This window comes from Pleurodeles waltl, chromosome 7, assembly GCF_031143425.1.
Source record: "Pleurodeles waltl isolate 20211129_DDA chromosome 7, aPleWal1.hap1.20221129, whole genome shotgun sequence".
In the NCBI taxonomy this organism is placed as follows: Eukaryota; Metazoa; Chordata; class Amphibia; order Caudata; family Salamandridae; genus Pleurodeles; species Pleurodeles waltl.
In genome coordinates, this window is record NC_090446.1 from 1,155,032,791 (window position 1) to 1,155,048,355 (window position 15,565).

Below are 15,565 nucleotides of genomic sequence, written 5' to 3' on the forward strand. Positions count from 1 at the left end.
CCGTCCCAAAAGTGGCGGATATACCACCTACCGTATTACGAGTCCATTATATCCTATGGAACTCGTAATACGGTAGGTGGTATATCCGCCACTTTTAGGACGGTTTAACACCGTCCTCCAAAGTTAGAATCAGGCCCAAAGTCTTTTTGTTAATCAAAGTGAAAACCACGCTGTTAAATTTGAAACCAGGCGACTAGGCCAAAGCCTCTACTAAATTTAAGCTAAACATAAAACAGTTTCAACAAGAAAATCATAGAACACATTTGCAATTATGACGGATTACTACATTTTTCAATTCTTCATGATTAATTAAGCTCATTTATAATAATGGCGAACTACTCCGAGGGCACAATTTCCCACGTACATTATTTTCTTTACTAAAATCACACTACATTATACGATTTTGGTTACATGATATATGAATATATGTTGGTCCTTCTTTTTCTGCGTCATCAAGCCCTCCTCTGATGACTAATTATGTCATCACATCAAATCTACCCACAAATTTTATCCCATTAAAATTCTGTTTCAGTAATTTGGCACTTCAGTCAATTCCCTCTTTCTTTTGGTTCCCTTTGATTTCTCTCTCTATATTTCTACTATTTTGTTCTCTATTTTCTCTTCTCTTCTTCTTTTGTTCCTTGTTTTCAATATTTTAATAGCTTTCCATATTCCCCAAATACCTAATAAACAAATTAATACTATTAATATTCCTCTTACTATTTTCAGTAACAATCCGTTCCAAATGTTGCTGAGCCAATTTCCCACAGTAGCAAATCCTTTTCCAACCTTCTCCCATACTTCTGGTTCTTTCAATTCTTTCAAATCTGTACTTTCATTAGTTAAATTTGTAAGCATTTTTCTAATTTGCCCGCTGTTGCCCGGAATATAAGTACAACTGTGACGTGTACCAAGCATTTTGCAAACGCCGCCATCCTTTGCTAAAAGAATGTCTAAGGCAAGCCGATTTTGAAGAGTCATAGCTCTTTCTGCAGCAAGTTCAGCATCCATCAGGATTATAGCTCCTGAGAATTTTGTCAGCATGTTATCCACAATAGTAGACAACTTTCGTATTTTAATTGAATTCAGTATGACTCCCACTGAAGGAATCATTGCTCCAAATGTATCTCTTACGACACCAGAAGCTGTGTCCCTTTTCTGAACATGATGTGATTCAGACAGCTTTGGGAATTTCTTCAATTCGTCCAATTGATAAACCTTTGGGAACACTATTCCCAAATAACATCTCCCATACCATCCTTTAGGAAGACGATAATAGGTGTTAAGTCCACAAATATAATATACCCCTGGAATAACTGGGTCTTGTCCATTCAGCATGAAAGTCCATTTGGGTTGAAACAAAAACGTATGTTTACATTCACTCGTTCCCACAAAGACTGTGTCATAATATGATTTATGTCTATGCACACAGAACCTCCCTACGTGTAATGCATCTAAAGCTATTTTCCCTTGTGTCTTTATTGCGGCAAAAGCATAATTATCTTCAGATGTCCTCTTGTGTAATTCCCTTTCTAATTTCTCCTTCCCCGCTTTCCTCCTATCGTCAGTGTGATCTAAAAAGCTTATCTCCATCGGTGAAAGCAAGCATGTAAGGTTTTCTCTGTGAGCGTAAGCTGTGTGAAAAGGTGACAATGGCTCAAAGAAACCCCTCATTAATTTTATATAATAATCTCTTGCTACTTTACTCAGGTACTCTATTATAGGGATATATGCGAATACAACATCCTGATTGGAATATAAATAGTGAATATACTCTTGACCATAAAATCTGGTCATTATTAAACTACATGTAATTCCATTCGTAAGAGGCATGCTATGATATGTCACCCCTTCCACTACTGAGGTAGGTATTTGTGTGCATACATAACAATCTTTCACATCCATTGTCTCAACATACTGACTCAACAAGCGATAGAAAACATTGGACGAAAGTTCCTTCTCATCATGCAAATGTCTTTTGTCTTGTTCGAGTTTCTTCAAAGGAGTTAGTTCAGTAGTAGGTCTAGAAGTAGAAGCATCATTCACGTCTCTCTCATTCTTTCCACGCATTCCAAAAACTATTGCTATAATGATTAGTACACATGCAGTTATTAGACCTATACACATGTATTTACAACACTTCATTTTATGTCCCTTTGTAGTACTGCCTGTCATGATCTATATAGAATCAGAAAGTTGAAGACACTTTATCAAATCAGATTTGCAGATATGTGTATAAAGCTGAACGAGTTCAATGTTCACACAGTTCTTTTTAGCAGCTTAGTCTCTTATCGGTTTAGCAGCTTTGTCTCAAAATCGGTTTCAAAGTCAATCAAGTTAGCAATGTCTTAGCCGGTTCAAAAGTCAATCAGGTTGTTAATTTCTCATTCAGTAATGTTCATGGAATTTCACTTTTCAAGTACCAAAGTGTCATTCTGCTTCTTCGTTTTCAAGACTGAGAGATAGGAATTCGTCTGACCAATCGTTAGTGGCTATGTACGCCCACTCCGGACCAGAATATCTTCTGCTCGGTATTATTTTCCTTTTCAATTTTGCATCTCCTTTTGATTCTCTCTCTCTGGTACTTTCTTCCTTGGCCGGGTCTTTCTCTTCACTTGGTGTTGTTATTGCGACAGACACTTCTTTTCTTTTCTCTTTCATCTTTGGCCCTTCACTTTTGTTTAATATTTCCCTAGATCTTAATTTCACTGGCGATATGCTTTGTCTCCGCTTCGCACTATTTTCACCTGATGGACCTGCAACCGGTTCTGGAAGAGTTTGAACAGTTTCACTCTGTCCTGTCTTGTCTTCTCCCCCTAGGAGGTCAATCAGGTTTTCCTTTTCTTTTCCTGTATCGTCTGCTTCTGGGAAAGCCCTCGTCCGATCAGGCTCTCCTGCTCCTCCACCTGTCTCAGGCTCCTTGTCACCTTCAGGACCTTCGTCACTTCCTGAGGCTTCTCCTTGGTCCTCCTCAAATGAATCAGTTGTTTCTTCCTCGGAAAATATCTCTCCTTCCTCTATTTCTGCTTGTTCGCCTCCAGGTTCTCTTTGCTCTCTCTCGGTGCCTGGTACTCTCTTGTCAGTCACTGGCGATTTCAGCGCTTCAACTTCCTCTTCTGTGGGGCACGTCACCCTTTTCGTGTGACTGGCGTGAATCCAGTTAGGAACTCCCGCACACTTCACAGCGGTGGTAGTTGTCAGAATCACTTGGAAAGGTCCTTTCCAATGGGGTTCCAGACACGACTTCCTCACATGCTTCTTTATCACGACCCAGTCACCTGCTTTCAGGGTGTGTCCTGGACCTTGGATCGGTGGCAAGGTGGTTGCCTGCACCTGGTGAGAAAAAGAGCACACCACATCAGCTAGACCTTTGCAGTAGTCCAACACCATATCATCTGTAATATTCAAAAGGGCATTTGCAGGAACTGCTGGAAGCCTCATGGCTCTGCCCATGAGGATCTCGTGCGGGGATAGTCCAGTCTTCCTATCAGGGGTGTTTCTCATTGACATTAACACCAAGGGCAATGCGTCAGGCCATTTTAAGTTTGTTGATGCACATATTTTCACCATCCTCGATTTTAATGTGCCATTCATTTGCTCCACTAGACCTGATGCTTCAGGGCGTTAGCTACAATGCAATTTTTGCTCAATGTTCAGCGCTGCACACAGTAATTTTATTACTTCGTTATTGAAGTGACTTCCCCTATCTGTTTCTAAGGAGATCGGGAATCCGAAACGTGGTATTAGTTCTCTCAAGAGCAGTTTTGCAACTGTAAGGCTGTCATTTCTACGTGTGGGGTACGCTTCAATCCAGTGACTAAAAATACACACAATCACCAACACATACTTCAAGCCTCCGTGCACAAGCATTTCAATAAAATCCATTTGCATCCGGCTGAATGGACCTCCTGCTCTTCCAATATGGCTCAAATTTACTACTGTTCCCTTCTCAACTTGACGGAATTTGGGATTAAACCAATCAATTTTGAATAGTCTAACCATGGCATCCCTTCCAAGATGGGCTTGTCCATGGTACAATCTGGCTAACTGTGTCAAAAGACTGTTTGGTAGAACCAATCTCCCTTCACTTGAAACCCACAAATCATCTGGTTTCTTTACGCATTGTAATTTGCTCCATGAGAGTTTCTCATCTTCACTAACATTGTTCTGTAGGGATTTCAATTCATCGATTGTATGTACAACCTTTAGAGCAAAAGCTTCACTTGGTTCAAGTTCTGGCTCATTTATCAAGTTCCATTCGTCTCTGAGCAATATACAGTTCAATGCGCAAAACCTTGCGACTTGATCTGCATACCCACTCCCCAAAGAAACATAGTCTTGTGATTTTGAGTGTGCAATGCATTTTACCACTGCTACTTCTCCTGGTAATTCGATGGCATGTAACAATTCTCTCATTCTTTCACTATTTTTCACTGGTGATCCTGAAGAGGTCATGAAACCTCTTTGTGACCACAACTGTCCAAAGTCATGCACTATTCCAAATCCGTACTGACTGTCAGTGTAAATGGTGACTTTCATTAATGCGGAAGGTTGGCAAGCTCTAGTAAGTGCTACCAGTTCGGCTACTTGTGCAGAGTAAACTCCTTGAAGCCAAGATGCTTCCAGAACACCTGTTATTGTACATACAGCATATCCTGCTTTCAATATTCCTAGTGCATCTCTTGAACATGAATCATCAACAAAAATAACTTGATCGTTTTCTTCCAATCGGGTGTCTTTGAGATCAGGTCTCGGTTTTGTACAAAATTCAGTCACCTGAAGACAGTCGTGCTCGATGTCTTCAGCGTTCTCAATTTCGACATTTTCACTGGGAAACAAGGTTGCTGGATTCAACGTAGTGCACCTTTTCAGCTGCACATTAGGTGAACCCAAAATTATTGTCTCGTACCTTGTAAGCCTAGCACCAGTCATGTTCTGTGTTTGGGAACGTGTCAAAAGTATCTCGACTGAGTGAGGGACCATGGCTGTCAAAGGATGTCCCATCACTATTCCTTCACTCTGATTTAGGCTGATACCAACTGCTGCTACAGCACACAAGCACCCTGGCAGTGCTGCTGCGACCGGATCCAAAGTAGCTGAAAAATATGCTACTGGTCTGTTTACGCCTCCATGGGCTTGAGTCAAGACAGACAAGGAACATGCATCGCGTTCATGACAAAACAATGTAAAAGGCTTTGTGTAATCAGGCATACCTAAAGCTGGAGCCCTGCACATGCATTCCTTTAATTCAATAAAAGCATCCATCTCATCTCTTTTCAGCACTATTTCATCCAGCGCATCTTTCTGGGTCAGTTTCAACAAAGGTTTGGCTAGAGTTGAGAAATTGGGAATCCATTGGCGACAGTAGCTCACCATTCCCAAAAACTTTCTCCCCTCTCTTCTCATCTTTGGTGGACTCATTTGAAGCACACTTGTTATTCTCTCTTTCATAATTCTTCTCGACCCTTTCTCTATTTGGTGACCCAAATATTTCACTTTCTTCTGGCAGAACTGTAATTTTGAAGGGGACACTTTTTGTCTGTTCCTTCCCAAATGGTTCAATAGGGCAATGGTGTCAGCTGTACAGTCATTTTCTGTCTTGGACGCGATCAGCAAATCGTCAATATACTGTACCAAGGTTGATTCAAATGGTAATTCCAATGATTCCAAATCTTTCTTTAGAATCTGATTGAAAATTGATGGTGACTCCGAAAACCCTTGAGGAATTCGACACCAACTGTAGACCCTGTCCAAAAATTTGAAACAAGAGAGAAATTGGCTGTCCTCGTGAAGAGACACAGAAAAGAATGCTTGTGACAAGTCGATGACTGAGAACCACTCAGCATCACAGGGAACTTGAAACATTATCACAGCTGGATTTGGTACCACGGGACAACATTTGACTATTATGTCATTTATTTTCCTCAAATCCTGAACAATCCGGACCTTTCCACTCGGTTTTATTAGTCCCATGATTGGTGAATTACATGGACTACTTAACACTTCTTTTAGTACTCCCTGTTTTACAAACTCATCAATGAGTTGGGCGACTTTCATGAGGGTGTCTTGTGCCATATGGTATTGTGGGGTTTGGGGAAAATTTACATTGGGTTTTACAGTCACTTTCACTGGTTCTACTCCTTTGACCAATCCTACTTCTTTCCCTGTCATATCCCACACTTCCTTTCCAACTGTTTCCTGTAACTCAGCAGGAATATCTGCTTCAGTGAGCATTGGATAAAGAGTAATCAAGGGATACTCTTCATCAACAGTTTCCACTTCGTCCCCTCCTACACTGTCCTCTTCTTCCCCATCACTGTTTCTCTGAATTTTAATTCCATCATTTGAACACATAATCAAGCATCCCAATTTACACAATAAATCTCTCCCTAATAGTGATATCGGGCTTGAGTCACACACCACAAATTTATGTGACCCTTAATAGTTACAAATTCTGACTTGCACTGGATCTGTGATTGGGTTTGTCAGATACCTATTTGCTACTCCCACTACTTGAATTGTTCTCCCTGAAAGTGGCAAATTTGGTACTTCGATGCTTCTGACTGTAGAGCGTGTAGCTCCGGTGTCAACCAAGAACGAAACACGGTGACCCATAACTCTTCCTTCCACATACGGACCCTTTTGATCAACTTCCAAGGATGCTGCAAGCATACAATTTCCCTCCTCATCTGAACTTTCACTCTCCCACGCATCATTTATTCCATTCTCACTGTGTAACGGGAATTGGTGTACTGTGTCACTTTGGTTCATTCCTTGACCCGCGACCTGTTGAGGAAGCATTACTTGTTGCTAAGGGTATTTGCATTTGCCGATTAGGTACCATAGGAAACTGCTGTTGCATTGGCTGCAACTGTGCCATTTGTGCACGGGGCATTTGCACCTGCTGCGGTTGTATGGGTTGTAAACCCTGCATCTGATTTACATTATTTTGAAAATTTGGATTTGGACCTCTCAATTTCGGTCCTCTCATATTCTGAAATGCATTGACATCATTGTTTTGCTGACCTACACCTTCCTGCACCATCATTGGGCCCTCCCGTTTCCAATGCCCGACGATTCCGCACGTTTGACATGGCATCACCTTCTTCATTGCCTGTATACCATTCGGAATCATAACAGTATTTAAATCAGGACCATTATTCACAAAACCTCCTCAGCCTCTGCCTCTCATTTGTGGCTGAAACATAGCATTTCCCTGCTGTTGCTGCTGCGGCAACTGTTGTTGAAAACCTTGTAAACCTTGCAAACCTGTCTGACCTGCTCTAAGCTGCATCACCATCTCTTTTTCTTTCAACCTTTTCTGCTTTGTCTCAATCTCATCACTGCAGTATTTTGCATAGTTCAACACTTCGTCGATCGATTTCGACTGCCAACAAATCAAATGCATTTTAATCACCTGACTGACCTCGGGTCTCAACCCTTCCACAAATCTGAACACAAAATGGAGCATGTCCTTTGCCTCAATCGTTTCCGTGCCACTGTAATTTTTAAACGCTTTCAACAATCTCTCATAGTACGCATGTATTGACTCTTTAACTTTTTGTGCCGTTCTGTCAATCCTCTGCCAATCCACATTTTTCGACACAACCTTTGTTTTCAAGTGCTCAATCACCTTATGGTATAAACTCATTACCGTAGGTGACGGTGCACCTGTGTCCCTATCTCTTTCTGGTTCACTTGTCGGCCAACCTACAGCCCTCTTACAATCTTCCCACAAATCTGCCGGAACCACAATTTCGAATAAGGTGTTCAGGTCTTCCCAAAGACATTTTGCGAGTTTCACAAATCTATCTGTTTGTTGATACCATTCAATTGGTTTCTCTCTTAATTTAGGGAAATCATCCGTAAAGGATTGAATATCACACCTGTGCCACGGTACATGTATAAGTTTTCCCCCTGCTGTTTCTCTCATTGGCAACATGGTTATCAGGTCGTCATTCTGTTGTGCCTTTTCATTCCGATCTGGGGTACTTTCTTTCTTTTTGTCCTTTTTCTTAACCCATCTACTTTCCCACTTGTCTAAGCATCTCCAGACCTGTGCGCTCTGCAGTATCTCCTTAAGGTGTGTTTTCATCCCTGCAGATCTCATGTGTTCAAAGTCTTTTGTCTCAAAGTCTAGCCTGTAACTTCTGCTCAAGTGTTTAGTCTTACCTATATCGATCTCGTTTCTGTCTGAAATTTCTTGTAACTTTTTATGTATGCTGCTTACTTCTCTTGTAATCCTAGGGCACATGTATCTCAGCTCTTCTTCTGTGTATGATTCTAACCTGTTCAGACCCATCGTTCCCTCTACTAGTTCATCTGCTTCCATGCCCAATCTTATTTTATTCAGGTATTCTTCTCCCTTCCCGCTGGGTGTACTCTGTGGGGAGTTAAGACTGTTGAACCATTGTGTTAGCTGTTGTGCGTTCAGTGCCATCAATGTAGCACTTACATCAACTGCTACTGATGGTTGCTGTAACACTTCAGTTTTTGAAGTTAGCAGTACTATTAGTGGTGGATTTGACCTTACCACAGTTGACGGAGCACAAATTGGAATTGGACTAAATTCCGACAAAGACCCAGATCCATTTGGCAGTGTTCCTACTGGAGTCGTTTCTGGAGTGTTTCCTATGCTTCTTCTCCCTGTCTCATTTTGTGTCATTACCCCTTGATCGCATATGTTTGGGTTTGCCTGTATATACAACTGCACTGGTGGACCTACAGTGATAGGCAGAGATATTGCATCTGGATTCTGTCTGTTCCCCGAATTCTGTGGCATGTTAATCCCCACATTATGATTCATTATTGCTGGCATACCCAACTGGCTCTCTGTTACTCGAGTGTACCTCGGCACTTCTTGTACCTGCTTTTGAGGCATCAAAATTTGTGTTGATTCAGCTTGAATCAATGTCGGTCTTTGATAATTCTGTCCTCCCTGCGCCATTAAATCAGAAGTCATTCCCAGATTATGCTCATCACAGCAGCGCCTTTGAACCTGCGGCTGATAATTATCGACAGGATTCAATTTAGGCACGTCAGGATATATCCTCTGAATTTGTGGTATTTGTGGTGCAAAGGGCATTTCGGAACTGCTCTGCATCTGTGATATTCGTAATTTCGGTGTCACATTACCTTGTATTGGTTCTGGAGGGGCAGTACTAATGCTTGAGCCTTTTTCGCTTTCCACATATGGTGGCGGGCGATCATTTAGCAATTGTATAATGAACTCCTCATCGTCTGACTCGTCTGATCTTTTCGAATTTCTGTTGTTTTCTCTATCTCTGGACTGACTCCTGTTTGTTTTATAGGTAGCTTTCCTTCCTTCCGTCTCTGCTTCATCAGTAATTGCTGGAAACAATTTGATTCCCTGCAGTACGTCTGATCTCCAAACCTTTTGTGTGCTATCCCATCTAGCATCCGCTAATGTCTTTTCTACTTTTCTTATTCTTGTCTCAAATTTCTTTTGTTGTTGGTTTCTATCTATTAGCTCCCAAATTGCTAATGCCTCAAATTGTGCTGGTCTTGGAGGTACTTTCATGTCGTATAGCGCGAATCTTAGATTCTCCAAAACCCTTAGACCCATGGATAGGGAGCGCTACACTTCAAATCAAATCAAATCATTAACATTTATAAAGCGCGCTACTCACCCGTGCGGGTCTCAAGGCGCTAGGGAAAAAAGGGGGGGGGTTATCGCTGTTTGAACAGCCAGGTCTTTAGGAGTCTCCGGAAAGCGGAGTGGTCCTGGGTGGTCCTGAGGCTGGTGGGGAGGGAGTTCCAGGTCTTGGCCGCCAGGAAGGAGAAAGATCTCCCACCCGCCGTGGAGCGGCGGATGCGAGGGACAGCAGCGAGTGCGAGGCCAGAGGAGCGGAGGAGGCAGGTGGGGACGTAGAAGCTGAGGCGTCTGTTGAGGTATTCCGGTCCCTTGTCGTAGGGGGCTTTGTGTGCGTGGGTGAGAAGTCGGAAGGTGATCCTTTTGCTGACAGGGAGCCAATGCAGGTGTCTCAGGTGTGCGGAGATGTGGCTGCTGCTGGGTATGTCGAGGATGAGGCGGGCCGAGGCGTTTTGAATGCGTTGCAGGCGATTTTGGAGTTTGCCTGTGGTCCCGGCGTAGAGGGTGTTGCCGTAGTCCAGGCGGCTCGTGGCGAGGGCGTGGGTCACGGTTTTTCTGGTGTCGGCGGGGATCCAGCGGAAGATCTTGCGGAGCATGCGGAGGGTGAGGAAGCAGGCGGAGGACACGGCGTTGACTTGCTTGGTCATGGTGAGAAGAGGGTCGAAGATGAAGCCGAGGTTGCGGGCGTGGTCTGTGGGGGTCGGTGCGGTGCCGAGGGCCGTGGGCCACCAGGAGTCGTCCCAGGCGGACGGGGTGTTGCCGAGGATGAGGACTTCCGTTTTTTCAGAGTTCAGCTTTAGGCGGCTGAGCCTCATCCAATCTGCGACGTCCTTCATACCCTCTTGTAGGTTGGTCTTGGCGCTGGAGGGGTCCTTGGTGAGGGAGAGTATAAGTTGGGTGTCGTCGGCGTAGGAGGTGATGATGATGTCGTGCTTGCGTACGATGTTGGCGAGGGGGCTCATGTAGACATTGAAGAGTGTCGGGCTGAGTGATGAGCCTTGGGGTACGCCGCAGATGATCTCGGTGGGTTCTGAGCGAAACGGAGGGAGGTAAACTCTTTGGGAACGGTTTGAGAGGAAGGAGGCGATCCAGTCCAGGGCCTGGCCTTGGATCGCGGTGGAGCGGAGGCGGGTGATTAAGAAAACACTTCCATGTTTTTCTGTTAATTTACACCATTGCTTTAGCCAAAGACATGGTGCGACACCCTTTTCTTCAATCACGATGTAAGCTGGTGTACCCTCAGGCGGTGTTTCTTCTCCTACATTTGCGTTCATATATACATCTCCCCTCATGGCACTCTTAAATGCTTTGAAAAATTTAATCTTTCCGTCTTTTATTTTTCTAAAATATGTAATCAATAAGTGACTTTTATTCCCGGAATACTCTTCGCTTGCCTTTCCCCACCAATTGCGCTTCACGGACTGAGTCCAATCCGTGCGCGACCCTTCTCACCAACCAACCTATCCCAGCGCTGCTCCTAGTGACATCACACTCACACACTGCGGCTGACAAAGTCTCGCAGCTTGTCCTCCTTCATTCAGCTTCACTCAAAACTAATTTCTGCAATATATAGCAAGCACTAACCAAAAAGAAGAAAACAAATCTGTCGGTTTACTACAGGAAGGGAAATACAATCGCTTCAGAAACCTTAGGGATTTTTCACTAGCCTCAGCAGTTATTCCATCTTTTTCGGTTTCCTGCTCTCGCAAGCAAAATTTGACCCGTAAATTTTACTCTCAACTGATCAATTAACTATTCTAGTGCACCTTAGAATTCGTCAAATCTCAAAGTCGAAAATTTTCTTTCATTCCTCAATATTCATACTGATTCGTTGACCACGCCCGATCAACCTATTAAACCGAACAGATTACAACATCAATCAAGTGTCTCATACACTTTTCAACATACTCCGGAGTCTCTTGACCTCGCAGGGCCCGTCTCAACATCAACAACCACTTGGACAATTTTTCCTGCACAAAGCGCTACACACATGTGAAGTTCGACGACTTCCCTACTCTCACACTTTGGAGTAACACTCCTCTAAAATCTTTTAATTGGGGTTCGTAACCCCCTAAAATCCTCACAAACTTCTCAATTAATCTGCGGCAATAAGATGTGCAAGTGCAAAACCCTAACTTCTCTCATATCATCACTAGAAACGCCGGAAACATTCTCACACCTCCATTTCTTCCATTCACAAGCTCCGAGATTCCGGGAAAGTCATTGGGGATTTAGGGCATCATTATCTCTCCAACTTGTTTTATCAAAGGAAAATTCTAACTTGACTCCGTCTATTGTTCGGAAGGGGTCCCAAAGGGCGGAACCAGCAATCTCTGCTACCATCTACTGATAACGCATCCAGCCCTTATAAATTACCTGTACCTGGACACGTTGGAGGTCGGTGAACCTTTTAGCCGAGTTGGGCTCTCCTCATCCTAGAATAGTCGGATCGCTTAAACCAATAATCAATAACTATTGTAATCGATACCAAATACTCTATTACTAGATCAAAATAACACATTAGGAATCAATAACAGTCCGTATTTTGACGCAACATGACCTTTCAGTCATGAATAACCACACCAGTTTATTGAAAGTTAATGAGTTTATTTCCCTATATTAACAAAGCTAAAACGATATATATGAATCTCAAAATCAAATGATATATGTATACGAACATTACTAGCTGTCCATAACGGTGGAAGAAACGCAATCTACGCAAAATCTGAATTATAATGCACTCGGTTACGGCAATGCAAATCACTAATATGAGTAATTGAGTTTGACTAATTGCATACATCGGTCAGCATAACAAGATTTCAGTTCAACATGGTGTGTCAAGTGAATACCTTGACTAACCTCTAATTAGCATTGGCATGTGGGGCTTCATGCAAAACGAATTTAGTCAACACAAATTTGGAAAACTTCTAGCTTGGGCCCTACAAAATAGCAGTTGGTACCTAAAATGAAAAACACAATGCATAATACAATTATCCTTTCATAATTACCAAATACAATCAGCATTCAAAAAAGTCTTCGTCCCTCAGGTACTGGTTCGATCAGCATGGGGCAGATTTCAAAGGGGCAGAGTTAAGGGCAAGTTTCCTTGTGGCAGCAAGGAGAATGGGGCAAAGTTACTGCCTGGGCAAGATGGGGCAATTTAAAGTTAAAGTCTCTAGGGTGAGAATTCTCATAGTTTCTTTCTCTGGGATAGAGAAAAGGGCATCAAGATGTCGTACAAGATGGCGTCTGGCATTTGGCTTCAGAATGGCATCAAGGAAAATGGCTGACTTCTCTTAGTCCAGTGGGTTTAAGTAAGAAACATTCCAAATTCAGCAGGGTCTTCCATTGGAGGGTTCATAGGGTGGCTTCAATTTGACCAATGAATAGTGTCTTTCTCCTAGTACTCATTTTTACATGCATTGTCCGTGGAGCCTTGGAACACAAGTTGCAACAAAGTTTGCCAATTAATTTTATCTTAAAGCCTTTATTGTCCGCACCTGCAGGAGCTGACCTTGTATCAAAGGGGATGAAACCGGCCTAGCACGAAACCTTGGAGATAAGTGTATTAGTCATCTTCTACTGGAAAAATACAGAATAAGGTCTTTTTGTTAATCAAAGTGAAAACCACGCAGTTAAATTTGAGACCAGGTGACTAGGCCAAAGCCTCTACTAAATTTAAGCTAAGCATAAAACAGTTTCAACAAGAAAATCATAGAACACATTTGCAATTATGACAGATTACTACATTTTTCAATTCTTCGTGATTAATTAAGCTCATTTATAATAATGGCGAACTACTCCGAGGGCACAATTTCCCACGTACATTATTTTCTTTACTAAAATCACACTACATTATACGATTTTGGTTACATGATATATGAATATATGTTGGTCCTTCTTTTTCTGCATCATCACTTTTTAGCCACCTGCATTTTATGCCGGGGATTCTGAACTCATGGTTACAATGTTAAAAGCAATATTTCAAGTCCCTGAATGCACTCTGATGTCTGTTTAAAGGTCAGAACTGACTTAAAGTGAGATATTTAACCATGAGAATACTTAGCAGCTATGAATGTCCAGACAACAGCAGCAAGTACACAAAAGGAGAGCGCTGGGAGTGTAGCTAGCCCACACCGTCTCCCAGGAGAAATCTAAATAATCACTGAAGGTGTGGGGTAGTGGGACTGTGAATAGGATTAAGTTTAGTCATTAATCCAATGTCCAGTATTAATTAGGTTACTGTAGATCCTGAGACAGGAAAGTCATGATTGGAAAATGTCCAAGCAAGGGTGTGCTGTGTTGTCATACAGGAATAGGGAATTTCCTTTACGGACTAGGTGGTCTCACACACATAATAGTGTCTTGCTTCATCATATGACCACCTAGCCCCACCCAAGTAAGATGATACTACTTGGGCGGACTCGACCTCTTGGTTAAAAGAACCAGAGGGAGTGCTGAAATTAGACTAACTGGATAGTTACAGTGATCCAGAAAAAGGTGAATAATAAAATTACCGAGCGTGTCAGCAGTAGCTGATGCTAATTTTAATGGTGGTGTATGCTGGTAAGACTAAGACTAAGGGGGAAGAGAAAGGACTCGTTAGAGAATAATGTCTCCTGGAGTCTAAAAAGGGGTGCATAAGACCAACATGTTTCTGCCCTCACTGCGTGCTGGTAGGTCAGGGGCATTCGTCAGGGTCAGAGCACACGTAAAAAGTAGGGTGCTCAAAGTGAATCATGGCCTACCTGAACAGGTAGTTCACGGTGGGGTAGGCCCCGGAGCGGGGGGGCGATTTGCTTCTGGTCTGGCTAGTGCCGGGGGGGGGTTTCCCTTGTAGTCACACTCACTCCAAAGGGAATACCATGGGGGGTACCTACATGCCGGAGCCAGGCCGCTCTGGTGACAACAGCAGCACCGTCTTAATGTAGTCAGGCAAAGAAGCAGAAAAGCAGTGAAACATCAAGTTGCAGGTGTCATAAAATAGAGTGATACAGATTAATCTAGTGCAATTTAAATTCTAAAGGTTTCACAAGTTGCTATGCTGTTGACAGTGTTGGCCACTTCTACAATATTATAATGTCATAATATTAGTAAAAGAGTAGGTGAATGACCCCAAACTGTATCCAGGAATTTGTTAAATATTTGAATATAGCACTCTTACATTTTAATCCATAAATTGTCCTGTAAACCAGACAGGGTCCTGACAAAGTGAGTGTGAGAGGTAATGCGATGTGAGAGAGGGGAATGAGATGTGAGAGAGGTTAATGTGACTTTCTATGCTTAAAACAGCCTAACATAAGTTCATTGAATGCACTCCAATGGGAAGACACTACATACATGTCCTTTACATTAAATCTGTGATTTATAACAATTGATGCAAAAAACAACATGTTTTGCATACACTGGAAAACACAGTTTGTTTCTATTTTGGGAGTTAGGCAGCTGAATAAACACCTATAAGCACTGATTTCAAAAGATTTGGAAACATTTGGGAGAAAACACAACTTAACTCAGCAAAAACAAACACTGACAGAATGACAGTCTATTTATATGTTGGGGCTAGTTAGATTTATCTTCAATGTTCCACCTCTGAAGCCATGGACAGTATTTCATGGTAAAGGTAAACTAATCATAAACATTGACGACAAACACTATATTGTTCTTAATATCGACTGGGAGCTAGGAAAGTCTGCATCTAGTGTCAACTAGCTGTGACATGGAGTACAACTGTGGCTGACGGTTATACATATTTGGTGCTCAGAGTCTTTGGTGAAAGTTGTTTCCTAATGGAATCATTCACACTGAAGGATTGGTGTGGGAGAACACCAAAGTAATGAATGACTGTAATGAAGACCATATAATGAGTATGTTAAAAATATATTTCCACATACAGTACTACTAGTTGGTGGTTTGAAATAATAAATGCTCATATAAGCAGTGCCTTAGAAA